The 24730-nt window shown below is 45.5% G+C and overlaps 1 protein-coding gene across 1 annotated transcript in view; it reads left to right on the top strand.

Annotated features, from left to right (window-relative positions):
- The first annotated feature begins 12762 nt into the window (after window positions 1-12762).
- Window positions 12763-24730, top strand: part of BLACAT1 (BLACAT1 overlapping LEMD1 locus) — a 94133-nt gene continuing 82165 nt past the window's right edge. The window contains exon 1 of the mRNA XM_056845361.1: window positions 12763-13004. The gene's annotated coding sequence lies outside the window, so the exon portion shown is untranslated. The remainder of the gene's footprint in view (window positions 13005-24730) is intronic.

Here is a 24730-nt window from a genome sequence, read left to right as displayed (position 1 = left end):
CCACAGAGTCCAATTGCCAGAGTGGGCATTTTCTCCAGGTGAACTGATCTCTATCGGCTGGCGATCAGTTGTAATGGTGGGAGATCTCCAGCTAGTACCTGGAGGTTGGCAACCCTAATTCTGGACCACCTGCAGTTAGGGTTGCCAGGTCCCTCTTCGCCACCGGCAGGAGGTTTTTGGGGTGGAGCCTGAGGAGGACGGGGTTTGGGGAGGGGAGGGACTTCAATGCCATAAAGTCCAATTGCCAAAGCAGCCATTTTCTCCAGGTGAACTGATCTCTATCAGCTGGAGATCAGTTGTAATAGCAGGAGATCTCCAGCTAGTACCTGGAGGTTGGCAACCCTACCTGCAGTCTCTGAAGCATTTTCAAAGGTAGCCTTAGGAAGAGTGAATTACAGTAGTCCAATCTGGAGGTGACTATTGCATGGATCAATGTGGCAAGGTCTGACCCAGACAAATAAGGAGCCAGCTCAGGGGCCTGGAGTAGGTGAAAAAAAATGCCAACCGTGCTACCATGGACAGTTGTTTATCCAATGATAGCGCAGAATCCAACTACACCCTGAGGTTCTTTACAGAGTCTACAGCTGTCAGCTGGACACCATTGAGTCTCAGGAGTGATGATAAGGTCAGTGGTTTAGTTTTTCTATTCTTCATGGTGTTGAATTGCACCCTCCTGATTCTATGTTAACTCACAGGCAAAGCAAGGTGCGGACAGACTCTTCTTTGACCATGTCCAGAGTAATTAGTAAGCAAAAAGCGCATCAATGACAGCAAAATAAAATATATGCAGTACGTCGACTTGAATGGTCATTAACTCATTTATTTCATAGCAGAACTACGCTTTCTTCCCATGTCTGATCTGTTCAGTGAGCAGCAGAGGCATCTCCTGTTCTCCATACAAAGGCAATTTGCCGCTCTCCTTTATAATGTCTCTGAACCCCACCTTTTCCTACAGCCAAACAGACTTGCTGTTCCCCAGCTATAATCATTCCTGGAATATCCCCAGTGAAGAGGGTGATGGATGTTCACAGGCACATTTTCTTCTCTGCTAAACCGAACTTCGGTTATTTACAAACACGCTTAGCTGAGTGCGGAGTGACCCCAGAGGCAGCAGGGAAGCAGAACAGAGATTGCGTTTGAGAATCCACTGTGCCTTTTGGTTCCCACAGTATGTAGACTCGATAGCAGTACAGGGACTAACTCCGGAAATCAAATGTGTTCATTTACTTCCTAGCCTGCATTCATTGTGCTGAGGCACACACTTGAGCATAATTGTATATCTTCCTCAAATTTAGAAGAAGGAAGTATGATTCATTTCATTCTCCCCTGATCATTTTGGGAGTCCATAGTTATTGCAGACAATTTGGGGGTGGGGAGGGGGCTGTTATCTGCCTGCAGTTTCTATATTTTAAAATAGTTCTTAGCCATGAGTGATTTATATCTCTGCTGACAAATAACAGAATATAATCATCATATGTCTAGTTTGTTTATTTATTTACTATATTCATACATTTATTTACTACATCCATAGTCTACCTTTCTCACTGAGACTCAAGGCAGATTTCTAGCAAGGTATGAGCTTTTGTGAGTCACAGCTCACTTCTTCAAAGGTATAACTGAGGTCTCTTACCTCTCTCATTTGAGAAAGTCACAATGAGTAAATCTCCCAGGAGCACACATAGTAGTCTCAAGGTAATTCCACCACCTGCAGAGATTCATTCCCTTCTAGCTGCACACCCTAATTATTTAATTAGCAATATAATTCTGTGTGGTTAAGTGTTCTAATGACAGATATGGCACTTTCACACATGCTGAATAATGCACTTTCAATCCACTTTGGAAAGAAGTTATAATTATCTTCAGATTTCTGGAATTAGAGTTACCACAGTGCCATTAGCTATAATGCTTCATTATTAAAGGAGATTGGTACTAGATGTGTGGCTGAATTTATTTTTAATTTATGAGTTGTAGCTAGAATTTTAATTGAACAGAAGTGGGAATTACCTTGGAATTATTAATGGAATATATTATGGCCTGGAAATCAGTCTTATAAAATTAACATTCTGCATAAGGTACAGACCAGGGAAAATGCAATCTACTGACATAACTGAAGTTATTTTGATGTTTTTAGAGCACTGAGAGAGATGCATTTATGGGAATAACACAGCTGATCCAAAGTTTGCTTTATATTAGTGATGGGTGAATTGTACACTAAACTATGGTTGTAAAAGACACACAGTCACTTGTATGTATATTTACATAATATAAATAGTTTAAAAATGTGTTGGCAGAGCTGATCAATTAGTCCCCTGTGTCAAACTTGGCTCTTCTTCTATAGCTAAAAGAATTCCCTTGAAGGAAGAGCAATGTTACATCCTTGGGAGGGAAGCATTCCCAGTATGCTGTTGTTAACAAACAACAGATTAATTCAGAGAGGTCTTAAAAACTGCTGTTATCCCAGGAATAAAATGACGTATTAGAGTCCTGTAAACAGAATTCAGCAGTGTCATCATGATCACTGGTTCTGGTGCCTCAGGAAAGCTCAGACTGAGTTCAAAGAAAAGGTAACACTCTTTCCAACATATGTTGGAGAACAAAGAATAACATGATCTGGAAGGCTGCAGCCTTTTACCCCTATGCCATTTTACAGACTGAAAAATATATACAGAAAACATATTTTCATATGGATGGGACGCAATCCATCAATAGGACTGCCAACCACCAGGTACTAGCTGGAGATCTCCTGCTATTACAACTGATCTCCAGCCGATAAAGATCAGTTCACTTGGAGAAAATGGCTGCTTTGGCCATTGGACTCTATGGCATTGGTCCCTCTCTTCCCCAAACCCCACCCTCCTCAGTCTCTGCCCCCAAACCCTCCCACTGGTGGCAAAGAGGGACCTGGCAACCCTATCCATCAAGCATTGTTCGCTCCATATTTATTTGTTTGCATTCCTGGCATTTGCATAGCCGGCAGTACTGGTAGTGGACTGATTCCAAAGCCTACTTGCTCAGAGTAGTTTGCAGCAATTTTACTTATTTATGTTATTATTTATTTTGCTTTGCTTTGCTTTGTATCTATCCCTTTCTCAGCTGACCACGTTCAGGGTGGCTATCATCAAGCATCAGCTATTTTACATATCATTTACATTCATATAAGTAACTAAATAGATACATAGTTACCGTTATTTTTATACAGCTCTATGACACTCAAAACAAGAAACCAAATTACCTTGCATTTCTTATTTTCAAAAATAATGTATTTTCTCCCCCCCTCATGAACACCAGGCTTGCTCTAATCATAATCTAAGCTCATTAACATATTTTACTCTTTTTTCTCAGGGGCTGAGTCTTCTGTACGAAAGGCAGCTGCCTCCTGTGTTGCGTTCATATTTAGTGCCACAGTGGTTGTTTAATATTCTGGCTCTGTTGTCTTAGCAACGGTTTAGAATAATTGTACATAAGTATCCCATCAGTCACAGCATGTTTGTTATGCTCCCGTTACCTTTAGTTTTCACCACATATTTAAACTGATTTGAAACCTGTTTATGGCTCATAAACAGTCGCCTGTTTGGTTGCCTGTGTAGGGTTGCCAGTTCTGGGTTGGGAAATACCTAGAAATTTTGGGGGCAGAGCTTGAGGAGGGCAGGATTTGGGGAAGGGAGGGAGGTCCAGTTGCCAAAGCAAAGGTGAACTGATCTCTGTCGGCTGGAGATCAGTTGTAATACAGATCTCCAGATAGTACCTGGAGGCTGGCGACCCTATACTTGAGACAAGTAAGAATTGTTTCTTGGCAGCAAGACAGGGAAAGTTTACAGAAGCTGGTTGCTTTTATTTCTTTTAGGCCACAAGTGATGAATAAAGGTGGGGTAACAAAATAAATTGCAGGCTAGTGACTTTTGCGCTTATTTGCAAGGATGGTTTAACTGTTGTGGCTTTCCAGCCGATGACCTTGGGAAATGAAATTCTGACGAGGACCAGCAATTTCTAATACAGTATTCTCAGCATCTTCTCAAACCTGGCAGCTCTCAGTGGCTGTGTTCAATAAACTCCAGAGATGAGCAACATATAATCAGTTTACTTATTAAACAACCAGAAGGGTGGGTGGGAAAGTCAGGAAGCTTTAACAGCCTGTGTTGGACTTTGTACATTTAAATTGTCACAAGAGGATATCTATGCCAAGACCAAGCCTGAACTCTTGTGCTGAATGATTAAAACTTTTGTAGACACATTTGTAACATAAAGGAAAATAATGTTATTACTAGCTGGCTGTTGCAGCAATTCAAATTATACTGCAGTTTCTTGCCCTTCCACCTAGGGTTACCAGCATCCAGGTAATAGCTGAAGATCTTTTGCTATTACAACTGATCTCCATAGATAGAGATCAGATCACCTGGAGAAAATGGCCGCTTTGGCAATTGGACTCTATGCCATTGAAGTCCCTCCCCTCCCTAAACCCTGCCCTCTTCATGCTCCACCCCAAAAACCTCCCGCCGGTGGCAAAGAGGGCTCTGGCAACCCTACTTCCACCCCTTACAGTGCCATGCTAAGCAAAGTAAATAAAATGACAATAAAATAAAATAAATGGGTGGGAAGACAACCCCACCCCCCACCACTATCCAGCACCTCAGCAGCTATTTCTGACATCTCGGAGGGGAACATGTCTCAGTGAACCCTGGAGAATACAGTAGTTAGAGCACTTGCCTTGTGTTAACATGATCTTTTCCTTTTCTTTTGCATGATCCTAATTTCATAATTGTGTAATTACAATCATAAAACTGGCTTCAAAGTGAAGAACAGTAGTTAAAGTCCCACACAGGGAACAAGAAGGAATAGTGAAAGATCAATTTAGGAATTCTGTGACCACTGTGAGTGAACACAAAGTAACTAAATAAGCAGAACTGGGTGTAAAATTGAAAAACCACATTGAAAGTGACAGTAACCATGAGACTCTTCAATTGTGCTTTTTCCATTATGACTCTATTAATCGGTGTGTTTTAAGTTCATTTGTTGTTTGATACCCACAGATCATGCGTAAGAAAAGATGGGAGGACAAGAGAGAAAACACTGCAGTGTCATAAACTGGCAACTTTGAGTGCATGCAGTATATAACTATTCCAGAGAAAATGGCCAGTGTGGAAGTAGCCTGGGGTCTTTTATGCATGGCTGTTTCCCTCGCGGTCACCCCTCCGACGACTTCAGGTCTTTGTTTTGATTGTGCATGCTGTTTCAGACCATCAGAGTTCGCCTCACTCTCCCCATGCCTTTCCCCATGTTTAGCCCACGTTTTCAGGGACCTGTTTTATCTCAAATTTGAAAACACGGGCAAAACGTGCGGAAACGCAGAGGGAGAGCGAGGCGACCTCTGACAGTCAGAAACGGCCTGCATAATCAAAACAAAGACCCAAAGTCACCAGAGGGGTGACCGTGGGGGAAACAGCCATGCATAAAAGGCCTTTGTTTCAAATCGCACCTGGCAAGACCCAGCAAATGGGGTATGTGTGCGAGGGCAATCAGCCCGAAAATGTAATGCTTCTCCCCATCTGATTTCATCCAACCTGCACGGTTTCCTTTCTGCTAAATCCTTCTCTAATGCTGCTTAACTTTGCCTTCCTGTTAGGGTTGCCAGGTCCCTCTTCGCCACCGGTGGGAGGTTTTTGGGGCAGAGCCTGAGGTGGGCGGGGCTTGGGGAGGGACTTCAATGGCATAGAGTCCAATTGGCAAAGTGGCCATTTCCTCCAGGTGAACTGATCTCTGTTGGCTGGAGATCAGTTGTAATAGCAGGAGATCTCCAGCTAGTACCTGGAAGTTGGCAACCCTACTCCCTGTTGACCTTTACTCTAACAGCATTTTCAAAATCACACACTTTATCTAGGCAGCCATGAAATTTATTGGGTGACCTTGGGCTTGCCACTGTCAGCTTAACCTGCTTCACAGGGGTGTTGTGAGCATGAAATGGAGGCAATTTAAAGCTGAATTTGCTGCCCTGAGAAGGGCAGGACCTTGGAGTTAGGGACAGTCTTTTGTTCATGTTTGTTAAAGGGCAATGTAGACTGACTTTGCTAAAGGCTTAAATAGTGTTTAAAATGACACATCCATAAGCACTTATTGAATGAATGTGAAAAGCCCATTCCTTTATTGTTTTTTTGCAATATTAATTGTTTAAGAAAGGGAAATTAAAGCATTTGTTTGCATGCATTCTCAGACATAAGTCCTACTGAGTTCAGTGGAGCTTACTTTGCAGGTAAGGTAAGTTTGCATATGATTTTACTATTATTCAGGAAAACAAATTAACATTGTATGTGGAAATACCTTGGCGATCAACGTACATAGCAGAGCCCAGCAGTAGTATTTGGAAATGCTGCCACCTTGTGGAATTTAGCGATCAGATACAACATTGAAGGTATAGTCCACTCGAATTTTGAGAATCATCTAAGAAATGCACCGTTTTTATCATTGGTCGGTTGTTTATGTTTTTATGCTGTGGCTGTGTTTTTATTGCTGGGCATTAACAACTTTTGATTTGCGATGCTTTTATTACCTTGCATTTTATGCCGCCACAAGTAGTTTCCCTAGAGAGGAGGCATAAAACCCTCTTTTCCCATTCCTTATCCCAAAGGCTAGATGATAAGTTACTTTTCTTCTTAGCCCATGCAAAAGACTCTCCCACAAGCAAAGACCATGTACATCCCGTATCACATACAAAGCCCTTGATGGCCTTGGTCCCCTCTTATCTGAGGGACCGCCTCTCCTGCTATGCTCTGCCACGACAACTTCCCTCATGTCAGCAGGGGCTTCTGTGGGTGCCAACCTGCAAATGGGCAAAATCAACAACTGCCCATTCAAGTGCTTTCTTCATTGTGGCTCCCACCTTACAGAATAGCCTGCCCAAGGAGGTCAGGAAAGCTCCCACTCTTCTGAATTTCCACAGACTATGCAAAGCTGAATTATTTCTGCAGGTAATAGGATTGCTGAGGAAGGGAATTATGGCACACCACCCTGTAAACATAGTCTGCCTAGTAAACGTTGTGATGTGACATCACCCCATGAGTAGGGTTGCCAGGTCCCTCTTTACCACTGGCGGGAGGTTTTTGGGGCAGAGCCTGAGGAGGAGAACTGATCCCTACCGGCTGGAGATAAGTTGTAATAGCAGGAGATCTCCTGCTAGTACCTGGAGGTTGGCAACCCTACCCATGAGTCAGTAATGACCCGGCGTTTGTTCAGGGGACTACCTTTACCTAATAGGATTGCACTGTACAAAATGGTTCACAAACTTACTTGGATAAATGATTAGGGACTGTGGTCTATACTGCTGTGTATACTTTATTGTAAGTAGGATCCTTTTACGTAATTTTTGTACCTTTTTATGTGTCATGTTAATACTTATGCTATGCTTCAGTTTTTTTCTGGTGGTTCCAGATTTGTATAATAATAAAGCATTGGTTATTGAATGTCCCATTTTGTTGATTGTACTGACTCACTATGTGTAATCCGCCTTAAGTCCCTGTGAGAAAGGCTATAAAAATAATGTTAATAAAATGAAATCCCAGCAAATAGAAAGTAAATAAAAGAAAATCCCAGAAAAGTACAAGTGGTTTCAAACTACTTCTATGGTTGCCAACTTTTAAACTGTTCCCTCTAGCTGCCCTTTAAAATCAGCTTGATCTGCAGCAATTATCACATGATTTATTTAGCACCATGCCTTGAAAAGCTTAAACTGTCAATTTCTGCCTATTAAACCTCTGTTAAAGGGACAGAGGAGCCCCGTGGTGCAGAGTGGTAAGCTGCAGTACTGCAGTCCAAGCTCTGCTCATGACCTGAGTTTGATCCCGACGGGAGTCGGTTTTAGATAGCCGGCTCAAGGTTGACTCAGCCTTCCATCCTTCTGAGGTCAGTAAAATGAATACCCAGCTTGCTCGGGGTCAAGGGAAGATGACTGGGGAAGGCACTGGCAAACCACCCTACAAACAAAGTCTGTCTAGTAAACGTTGGGATGTGACGTCACCCCAAGGGTCAGGAATGACCCGGTGCTTGCACAGGGGACCTTTAGCTTTTACCTTTTTAAAGGGACAGGGCAAGGTTCTTTCTCATAACCTTATGCTATCATCTGTCCCTTCCTTGCTTCTGCTTTGCCAGCCTCTAGTATCCACTAAGACTGATCCTGCCACCATTTCCTGACCTCTACCTGAGTTCTAACAACTTGTAACATGCACAGGAGCATTCTCTCATTTTGTCCTGGCTACCCTTCCATTTCTGGTGAGTTCAGGGAGCCAGCTCTGCAGCCTGTGCAGTCCACGCTGGTCAAGCCCTGTGGAGTGGATGGAACCAACACACTGAAACACCTACTACACCTGGATTTTGGTGGCTGGAAGCACGGAAGCAAATCTTCTCCCTCCAGTCTCTCCAGCAGTGGCCACGTTCTTGCACATTAAAGCTGTGTTTAGTGAAGCACGCTTCCTTGCATGACACACTCGCAAGCCACCTCTTCTATGCTAAAAATGAATGGGAAAGTCCCACCTCTTCCAGGGATGCTGAATTCTCAAAAAGACCTGGAAAGTGTCAAACAGAGATGGACAGGTATCAAAAACAGAGGCAAGGCCTGTTATTATTTTTTTCTGAGGGACGTTGGAACATCTGTGTTGTACTTAATATGTATTATTTTCTGTGCTGTTGCATTACACTTTCTTGCTAATGAAAAGGTTTTTGATTAACTGTAAAATGTTTTGCTTTGGCCTTTTCCTGGAGCTGTATTCTAAATAAAAACAAAAGGGAGGCCCATTGCACCTTAAAAAGCTAATGGATTTATTGTGGCACACCCTTGCAGGGACATTTAGGTAAATATGCTTAGGATGGCTTGTCTCTGAGCAGCTTCTGTAAAGCTTTTACAGTCAAGTGGCTAAATTTGTCTTTGCTGTTGTTTTTAATTCTTCTGTGTTTTTCTTGGGTGTGTGTGTGTGGCTTATGAGCTGCTAAAACCAAATAAAGACAAAGGCTTAGGATGGCAGCTTTAAACAGGCAGCAGATGTAAAAGTCATCTGCTCTGCAAGAGGGATGGAAACCCAGGGGGTTACCGCACTTTGTATTCCCAGCGATGTATTAAGAGTTTGAAAATGTTATAAAAAACATTGCTTTAAAAGGGTTTTTGGATACCACGGCTTATAAATGGTTGGAAGACGTCTTCACAGCTAAAGGGGCCAAACAAAGTGTGAACAGTATTTTTTATAACGTTTTCAAACTCTTAATACATCGCTGGGAATACAAGTGCGGTAACCCCCCTTGTCTGAACAATGCTCCAATCAAGTCGGTAAGTGGTGAACTGTGCACAATGAAGAGGATTTTGTCCTTGGAGTCTCTCTCCAGTCATGACGCGAGTTCAGATCCCTTCCCAGCACAGGTCACTCCCAAATGCTTCGGGGCCCTTCAGCTGGGCAGCTGAAGCTCTGCCTGGAACAGATTCCTTGCAGGTGGGAAGGTAATTAGGCGGTGTGACTAGGAACAGCCATGAACATTGCATTGGAACAACTCCCAGAGGAGGTGATATTTTGAGACCAGAAAATTGGATGCTAAATAAACAGCCTTTCTTGGCAGGTACTTCATGTCCAGACTGATAAAGAAATAACAGCAAGCCTCACCAGGCACTGCAGCAGAGTGGGATACCGCCCCCGCCCCCATCCCCATTATTTATGGAGGCAAACAAATTCATCACTCTGGGAGTACAGGAACTATGCCAGGGTGACTTCCAGGATTCGGTGTGTGTGTGCGGGGGTGGGGGTTGCGAGTAGGGCCGCTGCCAGCTCCAGCTTGAGAAATTTCTGGAGATCTGGGAGCAGGGCCTGGAGAGGGCAGGGTTTGGGGAGGGAGGGAGCTCAGCAACGATGTGATACTATACAGTCTGCCCTCCAAAGCTGCATTTCCTCTGAGGGAACCGATAATTGTAAACTGTAGATCAGTTGTAATTCTGGGAGAACTTTAAGCCTTACCTGGAGGCTGGCAATCCTATTAGTGAGATGCTGTACAGAGAGGCCCTTCCCTGGCATGGCTTGACAAGTTGACACAGACAAAGCGTATAGGCAATCTTAGAGATGGACCTGGCAACCCCCGGGCTGGGGTCTAGCTAGAGTTACCAGATTGTAGCTGTGGTGGGCAACCTCCCTCCCCTTTGCTGTGGACCCCACCCTCACTCAGCAGAGCAGCGGAAAAACTGGGGGGGTGGTGACATTGTGGGATGCTAAAATGTCACTTCCGAATGAGTTTCTGGAAGTGACATCACAACATAACACAACATCCTTTCCCCCGGTTTCTGGTCCCCAAATGCTTCTGCTCTTAAAAGGATGGCCACCCTAGGTCTAGCCTACAGGGAAGAGGGATAGCTTCCTCTCGAGGCGAGGCTTCAGGAATAGGCCCCTCAGCCTGTGACCTTGTTTTGTGGTTTCAGAGTCCAGGGACTGAAGGGAAGGAGCATTCCATAGACCCAGAATTTGTTATGACCAATATTTCAATATGGCAAGAATCAGGGTTCTGTGGAACCAATATTAAAATGGCGAGGGTGTGCCCAGCCGCCAATTATTAATTAAGTTTCATAAATTTCTACAAGAGACTCTGTGTCTGGATTTAGCCTGGCAATGCTGGTTGTCCCCTGAACCCTCTGATCTTCCCCCAGAGTGGTAACTAGCTCCTCCTGTTCATCCTCAGAGGAATCTGTTCCTTAATCTGGTCACAACATATGTATATAGCTCACTCAGTGACACAATCAGGTCTTCCCAGTAGGGTTGCCAGGTCCCTCTTCACCACTGGCGGGAGGTTTTTGGGGCGGAGCCTGAGGAGGGTGGGGTTTGGGGAGGGGAGGGACTTCAACACCATAGAGTCCAATTGCCAAAGCGGCCATTTTCTCCAGGGGAACTGGAAACGTAGATTAAAAAACCTAAATACTTACATAAATAAATAAATTCTAAATAGTCTTCCACATACCAGCAGTTTGTGACTGTTTCCTTTTTTATGTTTTGTTTACAGAAGTAAAAAATTTCAGGCTGTGTTAAAATCGCAATATGACACGGTCCATATTGAGAATGGGCTGGTTTGCATTGCTTGCCAAATATTTTCTGGTCTCTGTCAGTTTAAATATGGCTTTGGAAAAAAAGTACTTTAAATGCTCTGTAATAAATAGAATTGCCTGCAAGCTTATGAAGGGGCATGCCCCTTCTGCAATTTGCATTTCATAGATGGACCTAGAAGTGTGATCCTGAGCCCTCAGTCACTTTACAATTGCCTCACAGAAGTTGGAATACTCTTAGGCTTTCAGTGTTTGTTTTGCCCTGGGTTTGTCCATGTTCACATTTTAAACACAGTACCACTAATTCTTTGAAGCCCAACTAAGCGTTCATATGTAGACCAGGTTATGGCAAATGTTAGGACGCCCTTTCCCATACATTAACTTTCACACATTAGCTTCTGTCCCACCACAGGATGGATTACTGGATCTGGATGTTGTAATTTTGACAAGAACTTCAAACAATTGTCATAGCTATTAATGGTTAAAGACTGTGCACACTTGTGCCAAGGATAGTTTGGTGGTACCTCCTCACTGATGATCACCAAAGACATAGAATTTCTGGGATAAAGAGTGCTTTTTGTTTTTCCTGGATCATGTTTTTGTTACATGCCCAGGCAGCCAAATATATATAGTAGAAAGGATATATTTTAAGCAAAATAATAGTTTGAACTCAGATACATATATTAGTGATGCTCTTTTTTTCATTGGCACTACATTCTTTTGTTGCCATTATCCTTATTATGAGATTTTAACGCAGATATCTACGCTGTTTATTCAATGTTTGTAAAGTTCATATTTGGAATATAAACACAGGAGCATGCATATGTTGATTTTCAAGCCAAATGCTGCCTTCTTAGGAATACCATCTGAATTCCTTATTTGTGTGAGTGTGCGCATATGTATGTGTGTGTACGCATCTGAACTGCACGTTTTGGGAAAAGGAACACAAATCCAAGCCGAAGATCATGTACAATCTGCTTGCTGGGTTTCAAAAAAATATTGATCACAGGCTTATATAGACCTCACTGCATTACCTGGGACTGGAAATTCTGGCCACAAGAACTCTTACAATGAGAGGTGAGACATAGGCCTTTTATGCATGGCTGTTTCTCTCGCGGTCACCCCTCTGATTACTCTGGGTCTTTGTTTTGATTATGCATGCAATTTCCAACCATCAAAGGTCCTCTTGCTCTCTCCCTGTGTTTCCCCGCGTGTTCAAATCCGAGACAAAACAGGTCTCTGAAAACATGGGCAAAACGCGAGGAAATGCAGGGAGAGAGCAAGGTGACCTCTGATGGTCGTAAACAGCATGCATAATCAACACAAATACCCAAAGTTGTCGGGGGGGGGGGTGATGGTGAGAGAAACAGCCATGCAAAAAAGGCCATAGGAAGTGCAGAAAGTTGCAAAATAAACAGAGACATTTGGCAAATGCTAATTTAGCAGGGAGTTAATGCCTTGCCTAATAAAGAGTAGCATGAAAGCTTCTGTTTGGCATGGGAAGCATCAAGCCCAGGAAATTAAACTCTGATGCCACATGCTGCGATAAGACCTATCTATGCACTACTGAGAACCTAGGGTTTCCTTGCCAAGCCACTAGGGGGCAGCTTTGAGACACGCTGTCTTTTTCATGCGATATTTTTGTCCAAACTCTAATGTCAACCTTTTAAATTCTCCTCCTTGCATCGAAGACAGGAGGACAGTGACACAGGAATAAGGGGAACCGAGGCGAGGGATGACATGTGCAACCTAATGCACTAGCGCTGCAGCTGGAGAGCTGAGCCAATGGCTTCCCAGCCAGTCCATCTTTCAGCATTCAGATCCTTAAGTTACAGCTTTTAGCTACCTCCTTGCTCAAAGAAAACATGATGAAGCTCACTGGGAGTGGAAAGGAAGACCCTGCTGACAGTTAGATGACATGGGCCCTGACTCTGGCAGGGAGACCAGCTGAGAGGTACGTGGCTCCTTCCGCAGGCTGGAATTGGAAAGCAATTGCCTTTGGGATGCAAGCTCAGCTCTTGTTTTCATAGTTTAGTGGGGGGGGGGAATCTGCAAATCAGCCTTCCTCTGAAATGGTCCATCCTGTTCCCCACTCCATGGTGCTTAACACCTAGCTGAAATCTGCATTCTGAAATGTTCCGCTTATGTTGGGTGGAGCTAGGTGCGGAGGCTGAGCAGACGCCAGAAATCCTTTCGGGGCAGAGTGGGTGGGGGACCTGTGGGGCTGCTACTTCTGGGGAAAGGTTGCTAGCATGGTCAACAGTGCTATACTGAAGGATGTGTGCAGTGTCTTGGGGTGCAGGTGTTCTTTAACAAAAGTGCATGAAGACCTTCCAAGAAAACGTTTTCACCAAGTTTTTAGCCATGTAGCTGTTGTTTTTGATCAGCTCCATCTCTTCAGAGGCAGGGGGACACAAAAGTTGCCATTATAAGGTAGCATTGCCTTGGAATTCACTCCAAAGGCCTGTGCTTTTTTTAAGCAGCTCTTTCAGATCCCACAAAGAGAGGAAGGTTTTAGCGGTGTGTATCCTGATGAGAGCTTTGTCTAGAATGATGTGTCTTCTAATTGCTAATCTGTGGGGCACAGCAGAACCCCCACCCCTCATTTAAAGATAGGAAGAAGTTCTAGGGTAGGAAGGGGGGGCATATGCTATCCTTTTGAATTGCAACAGGCAGCTGTGCGAATAACCAATTTTCAGCAATCTAGCAGCGTGAAGCAATTGCAGCAGAAAATTGCTGCTTGTTTTGTTTCCATATCCTGGTTCAGTGTCAGAAGAAAACAAACTCTCATGGAAGCGATGCTTTAATAGTGCTCCGTGATGGTCACATGACTTGTTAGCAGAGCAGTGGCTCCCAAGTCTGAAAGAACCAACCAACCAACCAACCAGCAGCATTCTATTTTATATAGAGCTAGATCCTTGGTTCTTGAGTCAGTGCCTTTCTTCTTCACTCGTTGCAGGATAGAAGTGATGTGTGACACAGTGATTTTCATACCAGAGTTCAGAAAGGTTTCATGTCAAATATTATAGTTCTGCTGGTGTGGACAGTTAGTGGGAGCTCTCCTTATATCCAATTCCTTTTGTTTTGTTTTCCGGGATGTGCGATATTGGCAGCCACATATCCTCCTAGATGGAAGGGGGAAGATGGTGGCTGGGTTTAAAGACTCTTGTCCATGCTAGTAGAGAGTTCAAGTCTTTATGGAACCTACATTGAAATGAACATCCAACTACCCATGCTATGGAAAGTAATGGAGTAGAGACAGCATCTACACTCAAAGCAATGGAGCAGCTAGCTAGCATCTGCATGCTTATTCCTATGGTCATTCCAGTTAACATCTTCTGTATGCTGATGGTTCCTACAAGGAAGGAAATCTGCGAAACTCTGTGGAGTTTTTGCTGATATCCAAAACTATTTGCTGGAAAAGCAGAACATTCCACAGAAATTTAGACATATCTTATCCCTGTTTACACCTACTTGGCATTGCTTGTATTTGTGAAAAATGCAGGGATTCTGTTTGTCGATAAAATGAAGCAGAGCCACCTTTGTTGCAGTTTATATTCTGCTGGAGCAAGCAGAAGGCCTCTGAGCTGACCACAGCCTCTTCAGTCATTGTTTGTGGGAATATTTGAGACCTGCCAAAGCCCATTGCAAATGTAAGTAAGAATAACTGAAAGGTTCCTCCTCTCCCTAGGCTGGGTTTTCCTGCCTGATGCCTGATTCACCCAGCCAAGCTGCACCACCCACCTGTATCAGAAACCCCCTCACTGCATGAATTGCTGGCAGAGTAAGAGTCTTGTGTTTCTTGTTGCTGTATGACTTGGTGAGGAAGAGTTAAGGGAAGGCAGCAGAGGGGACAGAAGCAGAACAAAAAGGAGACTTAAAAAAGAAGAGAGAGAGATGAAAGTGCAGAGGGACATGTGAGGTAAAGAGAGGTGAATTAGGTGAGAGCTCGACATGTGGGGAAAGAAAGCATAACTAGGGTTGCCAGGTCCCTCTTCACTACTGGTGGGAGATTTGGGGGGCAGAGCCTGAGGAGGGCAGGGTTTGGGAGGGGAGAGACTTCAATGCCATAGAGTCCAATTGCCAAAGCAGCCATTTTTTCCAGGTGAACTTATCTCAATTGGCTGGAGATCAGTTGTAATAGCAGGAGATCTCCAGCTGGTACCTGGAGGTTGGCAACCCTAAGCATAACAGTTGAGACATGGGGGAGGAGGCTGAAAGATTGGTAGGTTTGCAGAACAGAGCAAAATAGGGTAAGTAGAAACAGCAAGCAGAAAGATTTGTGGTAGTGCAAGGAGATGAGTGCAAGGAGGAGATGCATAGTGAAAAAGAGAGGTAACTGAGAAATGGGTCTGTGAAGAGACCTCTGAGTGCTCATCTGAATAATACAGGTTACATGAGCTGTGCCAGGGGTCTCCCAGCCCATCTCGCAGTCACACTCTCGGGGACTCACCTTTAAAAACTGCTGGATTGCTCAGCACAGCTCTGAGTGTGATAAGGGGAAGGGGGGCTTCCACCTTCCCTCCCGTGCCATTTTCCCTAACAGAAATGGCCAGAGGGGGCTGTTTGTTCTTTCTTCAGGCTCCACATGATCCTAGGAAATGGAAAGCACAAGGAAGGGGCAAACAGACTCCCAGAATCTGTTTCCACTAGGGGAAATAGTGCAGGAGTATAATAGGTAGGCAGGCAATCTGGCTGGGCTTTCTCAGTAGGAGGCAGCTTGCTCAGGCTGCAGAGCGGGCACTGGGCTAGACCTTTAGAGGGCCTGGCAGAATGGCATTGGCTTCTGGCTGCGGAGTCAGATGATACAAATCTGGCTGCGGAGTCAGATGGTAAACTTTGTCATACTATCTAGGTGGTGCCACTGGGGAGCACAGTTCAACCCACACAGTTCCTTCAACAGGCGTGCTGTCTAGGTGGTGCAGGAGGTAAATTGCTGGAGCCTGGCCACACTGGCTCCAAAGCCACCCAGCCCCATATGGGGGTGACCCAACTTTAGGGATGCTCAGACAAACTCTGGGCGATGCTCGAACACCTGCCGCTGCCAGCTTGCCTCGCTCCCTGCCTGCCGATCACAAGCAAAGAGCTGACCCTTCAACAGGGAGTGCTTCTGCCCATGAGGAGCCTGACCCTATTTGTTAGACCTCTCATCGCATGCAGAATGGTACGGGTTGCCTCCGCCGCCTGCTCATCAAGTCCCCGCTGCTGCAGCTCACTGTTCAGCAGCTCCTCGTGGCCAACAGCAGTGAGGTGGGGAAGTGTGAGGCCCAGCATGGGCAGTCGCTGTAGGCAAGCACAGCTTGCTCGCTTGCTGAACCGGCTGTGGCAAGGTCCGCAGGAACCCTACTGAACTCCTCTGCCACCTGCCATTGCTGGAACTGAACCAAGGGCAGCGGCGCTCAGTGAAGCACACTAACTCTGCATAGGACACACACAGAGAGACGCTGCCTGCACTTCTGGAGAAGGGGCATAGAAGCAGCTTCAGAGGCTGCAGTGGCACATGGATGGCCTGCTCATGATGTGGGTGGATTGCTAGAGCCCCATTTCGTTGGCAGAGAGGCAGAAAATCCTCCCCCTCTGATGGTGATAAAAATACAACAGGAAATTAAAAAATGGACATCTTGCTTTTCTCTAATGGTGCCCACAAATCTGCCAACCAAGACAGGTTAGCTCATCTGACCAGCCCTGCATATTAGTACTCCAAGGTCTGCAGTACCTTCCTCTAGCATTTCAAGAACAAGCTAGCAAGTAGATATTAAAGTGACTTTGGTCTTTTATGCATGGCTGTTTCACTCGCCGTCACCCCTCCGACGACTGCGGGTCTTTGTGTTGATTGTGCATGCCGTTTCCGACTCGCTCTCCCCCTGCCTTTCCTCGCGTTTTGTCTGCGTTTTCAGGGACCTGTTTTATCTCGAATTTGAAAACGCGGGCAAAAGGCACGGAAAGGCAGGGGGAGAGTGAGGTGACCTCTGATGGTCAGGGACAGCATGCACAATCAACACAAAGACCCACAGTCGTCAGAGGGGTGATGGCGAGTGATACAGCCATGTATAAAAGTCCAGAGAGGTAGGAAAACTCTTTGCTCTCATCACTGAGGCTTCACAACTCCCCAGGATTTCAGGCTAGACGCTCCCCGGAATCCAAGGCTTGCCCTTTAACCAGCAGGTTATTTGGCCAGAGAGGATCTCTCTCTCCCCCCACTCCGGCTCCCACCTGAAGCAAATGAGAATTTTCTCCTGGTGTGTGACAGGAAGGGGATGCAAAATGTCCTGGCTTTCAGGGTAGTTGACGCTTTTAGCAGCAGCAGCCAGGTTCTGGCATGAGGGAGACCATCCCTGGTTAATCAGCATTTAATTAAAGGACATGCTGACATTTGGAAATCAGAAGCAAGTCTCCTGTGTGGGCTGGCTCCCTCTCTCTGCTTTCCCCTCGCCTTCCCCTTTGAATCACTCGCTGACATTTTGCCAGACTACCATGCCTGTCTCTTCTTCTTTTTTCCCTTTTAAAAATAAACAGAGAAGCTGAAGAAAAGCCACTGCTACTCCTTTGGGAGAGGGTGATGTGAGGTGGGCAGAGGTTCTGACAGTGAATGGAGGGACAGCTCATTACCCTCCGCGTAGCATCAAGGCAAGGAGTGAGCAGACAGATTCTAATTATTCCTCACAGTTAGCAATGCCAGCGATTCCTCGCCGACTCTGTCTAGACAAGGGAGTAAAGGGCTGCTGTCAGCCTTGTGCTAACATTTGTTAAAAGTACAGTTTAGCTAGAGCATACTTCCTGAGATTCTGAATGGCTAAAGCATGATGCGCGCCCCCCCCCCCCTTTACTCTTGGGCTGCAACCCTGGGTGTGAGATTCTGTGAACAGGGCTGCGAATGTGCCAAAGGGCTGGAGAGAACATAGGGTCAAACGTGTGTGGCTGTACTGCCTTTAGAAAGTGGAATTGGGGTTTGTGGATTTTATTAAAGGCCACTATGCTTCCTTCCCCTAATTTGACTAGTGAACTTAAGCCCAACGCCACAGGGGGCCAATTGCCCGTTCCTTGAAGAGCCAGGCTGACCCAGACCGGGTGCATATGAACTGTTTTTACACGGGCAATATCCTCTGATAGATTATACTTTCCCCCATAAATTCTGGTAACAAAGAGATTTTTACTTCCGCTAGTGAGGTTGACTAAGGCAGCCATGTGATGATCAAGTGGTGTGCAACTGAGATTCTAGACAGTCAGGAGGCTATGCATTTGTTTGAAATGTTGGCATTACACAACTACCTTTCAATGGCAACATTATTGGGGTGGGGGGTTGGGAAAAAAGGAATAATTGTTCTCTTTCTTCCTGTCTACCCTCTAATTTGTGGCAAGGGCTTGACTGAGGCAACACCCTATGAATGAGGCCTTATTAAGTATGGGAGAAGGAAAAGGAAACAGTGCTTGGGAAAGTATTGGTTTCCTACTCTAACAGCTCTGGCCATCTGAGATGAAACTGAATTGGTACACAGGGTCCATGAAGGGTTGCCAACTCTGGCTTGGGAAATTCCTGGAGATCTGGTAGGGGTGCCTTGAGTGGTGAAGTTTGGGGAAGGGAGGGAACTAAGCAAGTATAGGTGAAGTGCCCCGCATGTTTTTTTAAATTTCTTCACACTGAACCATCATTCCAGCCATCACTGCGAAGCCGGTGCATACCCACTTCACATTTCTTAAGAGCCCCTTTAATGCAACCTGTTGTATTTGCTCCGCCCCTGCACTGAAGCATTTACTGAAGGAACCATGAAAAATCACAGCCGCGGCTTAGCTATGCAAACAGCCATTGCTAATGGCTATGCAAACGAAGGAACGAAGGAGCAGGCGAGTGGGGGTAGGTGAGATTTCTCCTCTTGCATCGGGACCGTGAATAGTCATTTTAAAGGGCAGATTTAAAAAAGCAGCTTTGAGCGAGCATCAAAATCGACCCTGCATAAATGGCCTATGACAATTTACCCCATTGAAGTCCCCCTCCTCCCCAAACTCCACCCTCCTCAGATGAAAAGTTATTTCTCTGATCTGGGCCTGGGGTTAAAAATCAATATTCGCTTGAATATATGATGAAACCTGTCTGATTATCTTTCTGACTCCACAGGATCCCATGCAGAATAAGCAGGGAAGTTTTGTGTGGAGTCTGAGGTTGCTGTATCGGTTAAGATCAGCAGGTTTGTGATGAAACAACTCTGCTCCTCAGAGAACGGTTCAAAAAAACTCAGTTTTACTAACTTTGTTACATTCGTGTAGTTAAGTTGTACAGAAAAAAATGTAACTTTTCTTACACTTTACAGGGAGATATAATAATGTCTGAACTGATTGGAACATACATTCTTAACACCGAGAGAGAGAGGTTGACAGACTGAGAGGGACATCTTAATCAACCGATCTGACAGAGACAGACTTCAAACTTTCAAGAATTCTCCCAGCGTTCAACACCCTCCCTCCAATAGAAACAATGTTCTTATGGAAGGATGTCAAATAGGGTTACCAACCTCCAGGTGATGGCTGGAGGTCTCCTGCTATTACAACTGATCTCCAGCTGATAGAGATCAGTTCACTCGGAGAAAATGCCCATTCGGCCATTGGACTCTGTGGCATTGAGGTCTCTCCCCTCCCCAAACCCTGCCCTCCAACCCCAAAATCTCCTGGTACTTCCCAACCCAGAAATGCCAACCTTACAGCTCTACCCTCCCAACTCATGCCTGCTCACTGCCTGGCTGTCAGGTACAGCTGGCTGAGGCACTGAACTGGGTGCCCCCCTCCCTCCACCATACAGATGTAGGATGATGGGATGGGTCTTTCTAAATTCATGCCAGTTAGCTGCCAGATTATCAGGCAGTGCTGGGGGCAGCAGTGAGATGGGAGGGGGGGCAGGGGCTGCTCTCTACCTGCCCCCCCGTGATTCTGAGGCTCTACCCTCAAGTTTTGCTTGGGGCCCAGTTCCCAAACTGGCTCCTGTCCCTGTGTATTGGTTTCTTGCTGTGCTGGTTGATTGCAGTGTTTTACCAGCTCAATCTAAACCAGGTCTATTTGGAAGTAAATACAGTATTTTCACTGGGGCGGGCAGCCCAATCCAATGGGGGGGGTACTTAAGTCATGCTTTGGGAGAGCATAGCTGCGCCGCTTCCTGAGCGGCTTCCTGCCCCCCCAAAACATGAATTTAATGCCAGAAAATTAAAAAATCCATGAAACTGCTCCATAGGGTTGCATGGGAGTTTCACAGGACTACTGGCTTAGCTCTGCGACAACATGAAGGAGTGTTCTCAGGTCGAAAGGGGGTTGGAAGCTGCCTAAGGCAGCTCCACCTCTGGGAACGCCCCCCAGTGCAGGTACTCACTTCTGGGAACGCAGCAGTTCCTGAGGCGTCACGGGGGCCCGGCATAAGTCGCCTTGTGCCAGTGTCTGTGCCATTTTGCATAGTGCAAGTGGCACAGACGCCAGCATAGGAGTCATGCCGACCCCTATTTATTTATTTATTTGTCTTACAGCCTGCCCTCCCCGGCAAAAGCTGGGCTCGGGGCGGCTCACATAATAATAATTATGCAATAAAATATGCGGCTCCGGCCTTCCCATTCAGGATTGTACAGCTGTTCTCAGGAAAGTGTGCTGAGGACTGCATTCTAAGTCAGGGCATTTGGAATGGGAACCAGATCCACGTTTGATTAATGACTCTCATTCCCCTCCAGTGTGGGATTAGGTGGTCACAGCCATATGTGCATCATTTAGGGAGAATGTGAATGGAAAAAGATGGATGTAGACATGAGAAACAGAGAGTGACTGAGCTTGAGGGCATATCTACACAATCAGTAAATGAGTGCCTGAACTGTATTTTGTGTGATAGCTTTTTAAGGCCTGATTCAAAGACAACAGCATGATATGTATTGAACACCTCATGGATGAGGAGGGAGTGAAGGAAACCTTACTGTGGGTGATCTATACTGTAAAAAAACAACAACCCAGGGCAGATGTATGATCTAGCAATGAAGAAGAGCTAGGGTTGCCAACCTCCACATACTAGTTGGAGATCTCCTGCTATTACAACTGATCTCCAGCTGATAGAGATCAGTTCACCTGGAGAAAATGGCCGCTTTGGCAATTGGACTCTATGGCATTGAAGTCCCTCCCCTCCCCAAACCCCGCCCTCCTCAGGCTCTGCCCCCAAAACCTCCCGCTGGTGGCGAAGAGGGACCTGGCAACCCTAAGAAGAGCATTCAGCTTTCAGTCCATCCTTATTCCTGAGGTGTCCAAAACTCAAATGAGGCACCGTAAGCCGTAGTAGTCTGATGAGCAAATAACCAGCAGTCAGTCATTGGGTGGCAAACCCCATTCAAACCAACAACTGATGTACAACTTTGCCTTTTCAGAATCTCTGCTACATCTCCATCTTGGGTGCTTCTCACCTCCCACACCTTCTGCTACCTTTGAAACCAATCCAGAGTTCTTGTTTATCTCTGAACCCATTCCAGGGATAGAGAAATGCAATCAGCAGAGAGTGATGGGGAAAGGAAGGGGGGGAACCCTTCCCATGCGCTTCCCCCTCGGCTGCTCATTTCAACCTTCTTTCAAGCAGAAATTACTTACATTAATCATGGGAGAGAATGTGTTTGCAGCTCTGTGAATGGGGCTCTCTGGAATCAAATTCCATCAGTGGCAGCAGGAGGACAGGAGCCTCTATCTCTGTCACACATGGCCTAATAGAGCCATTGCCAGAGGAAATTGGATGTGAGAATTCACCTAAATAAATCTACTCTTTAAAATGCCAGATATACATGACAAATGGGTATTTGTAACAGGAAACCGGTACAGATGTCCAGTATGTCAAATCAATATGGATCACCCCCTCAATAAACATCGTCTATAAGGGGGAAAGGAAAAGTCTTTGGGTGAGATTCTAGTACATTGTGAGAGGAGGGGGTGGCACAGGAACCTGAGCACTAGAGAGAGAGGATTTGCTCCTAATTTAGGCAAAGGGATTCTATGTAAGCATACAAAGTGGGAGCTGGGGGTTCTGGATTACCTATTGCTGACCCAGGGTTAATTAAAAGGAACGTCGCTATTCAATAAATTCAAACATTTTTTTAAAAGTTAACATTTTATTAACACACAACTTTATTAAACAACAACATTATAAACATTTAATTGTAGGAATTAGATTGATTTTGGAATAAATTGGCCACAGCTTGGAATTGGCAAACAGCTGCGACCCTCGTGGCGCAGCATGCGTGATGTGTCAAGTGCCCAGGCCGTGTCCACCACGGCCATGAAGTAACCTTTGCCCACAGGGCTCCCGCTGTGGGCAACTGGGATGGCAGTACCAGGATGACACCAGGACGAACACCACTGGGTGTTATCCCCCACCACTTGGGAAGAGGCGGACACCTGCCCTGCCGCCAGGGCATGTCCCTGAAGCCTCTCCCAAAACCCTTGGGATAGGGTTCCCAAAACCAGGGAAGCGACCAATTCCTATGGAGCTTCCCCCCCCCCCAAAATGACACATCCACATGCTAAACCGCCCCAAGCTGTGACTATAAGCCAATAAACCTTAGGGAGGGTGGGTGGGTTCACAAAGAAAACGGAGTGAGCTGTGGGCGGGCCCGTCCCCCTGTTATATACTGAGGGGCGAGGCTAGCCACGCCCCCACCCAGCTCCCGCCTTCCGCCCTTATTGGCTGGAGCCCTTCCTTGCCCCAGCCAATGAGGAGGCTGTATCCGGGCAAATCGGGTCTGGCACGAGCCTCCGTGCGCGCGCAAACGCACATGTTGGCCGGCCGGACCCGATTTCCCTCCCCCTCTGCTGCGATCGCTCCTTCCTCCCCCCGGGGCAGCAAAGATGGCTCCCGGTAAGGCGGGAACCCTAACTTGTTGCTGCTGCCTTCATATGTGACAGTTGTTAAGGGGTAACTCAAAAAAATTTGGGGGGGTATTTTCAGATCAATTTTCTTTCCATATGACTTGAACATCCATGCGATGGTATTCATGTGCATTTGTTTGCAGCATGGTGTAGTGGTTAAGAGTGATGGATTCTAATCTGGAGAACTGTGTCTGATTCCCCACTCTTCCACATGAGCAGTGGACCCTAATCTGGAGAACCGGATTTGATTCCTCACTCCTCCAATTTGAAGCCTGCTGGGTGACCCTGGCCTAGTTACAGTTCTCTTAGAACTTTCTCAGCCACACCTACCTCACAAGGTGCTTGTTGTGGGGAGAGGAAGCAAATGTGATTGTAAGCCACTTTGAGACTACTTAAGGTAGAGAAAAGCCAGGTATAAAAACCTACTCCTCTTCTAATGCAAACTAGGGCAAGAAATCCTTTTTAAAAAAAATATCTACCAATGAGGTCTGAACTGGTGATTAACCAAGTAAGAGATCTTGAGGTTGTGGTGGGCAGCTCAATGAAAATGGTGGCTCACTATATAGTAGTGGTGAAGAAGGTAAACTTTGTACTAGAGATTATTTGGAAGGGTTTGAAAATTAAGCAGCCAGAACTTTAATGCCTTAATACAAATCTAGGGTATGGCTATATTTGGAACACTGTGTACTGTTTTGCTTACCTCATCATTTCTCAAAAGGGATATTGCAGAGCTATAAAAGGGAAATCAAAGGATCAAAAGCTATGAAAACTTTGCTGTGAGAAAAGGCTAAAGAGTTTGGGACTTTGTAGTTTAGGAAAATGACAACTAAGGTTTATGGAATTATGCATGGAGTGGAGAAAGTTGATAGAGAGGATTTTCTTCCATAATATTAGAATTTAGGGTCACCAAATGAAGTTGATGGACAGTAGATTCAGGACAGACAAAAATAAAAAAGTTCTTCAAACAATGCATACTTCATTTAAGGAATTTACTGCTGCTAGATGTACTGATGGCAGCTGGCTTAGATGGCTTTAAAAGGAGCATAGACAAAGTCATGGAGGTTGGGCCAATGGCTACCAACAGCTATAAACCATGAAAACTAATCAGTGAATCCTCTCTGTTCAAAGGCACGGATACTCTGAGGCAACAGTGTGGTGAGGCTGGAGGCCTTCATTTCTGTGGCATGCCTCAAAGAGCCACCTGGCTGACCATGGTCAAAACTAGGGTCGTGCAAAAAAAGAAAGAAGAAGAAGTAAATTTCAGGTTCGGGTTTATTGGACGCAATTTTTTTTTTTTTGGTAAACCTGGAATTAGCTGAATACCCATACTGGTAAATTTGTATTTCAGCTTTATTTCCAGGTTTACCAAAAACATTTTGGTCCATTATAGTCTATGGGGATTTTTTCGAAGCTCCTGTGGGAGCATTTTTGGAGGTAGAGTCACCAAATTTGCAATGTAGCCGCAAGGGACTCTCCTTAGACAGACATTGAAGTTTGGTGAATGTTGGGATAGGAGGCCCACAAAAAGGTCACCATCATCCTCCAGGCATTTGCGAGCCGAGCTGTCCATCGTTTTTCAGGTTCAGAAGTTCAGCGTTGCCAAGGACTGGTGGAAAGAGCCAACTGGCAGGCTGGCATCTCAAAGTCTGGGCGCTCCCTTCATATCTGGGGCGCGTAGCATGATGTCCATGCAAATTAGCTTTCCAACTGAGGAAAACGGCTTAAATGCAAGAAAAATAAGGCATGGAAAACATTTCTTTTGGTGGCAAATGACATCCTGTGAACAGTCTTTATTATAGTCAACAATCTGATTTC

The sequence above is a fragment of the Euleptes europaea genome, chromosome 2 (assembly GCF_029931775.1).
Source record: "Euleptes europaea isolate rEulEur1 chromosome 2, rEulEur1.hap1, whole genome shotgun sequence".
NCBI classification, from domain to species: domain Eukaryota; kingdom Metazoa; phylum Chordata; class Lepidosauria; order Squamata; family Sphaerodactylidae; genus Euleptes; species Euleptes europaea.
This window is presented reverse-complemented; position numbering and strand designations above follow the sequence as displayed.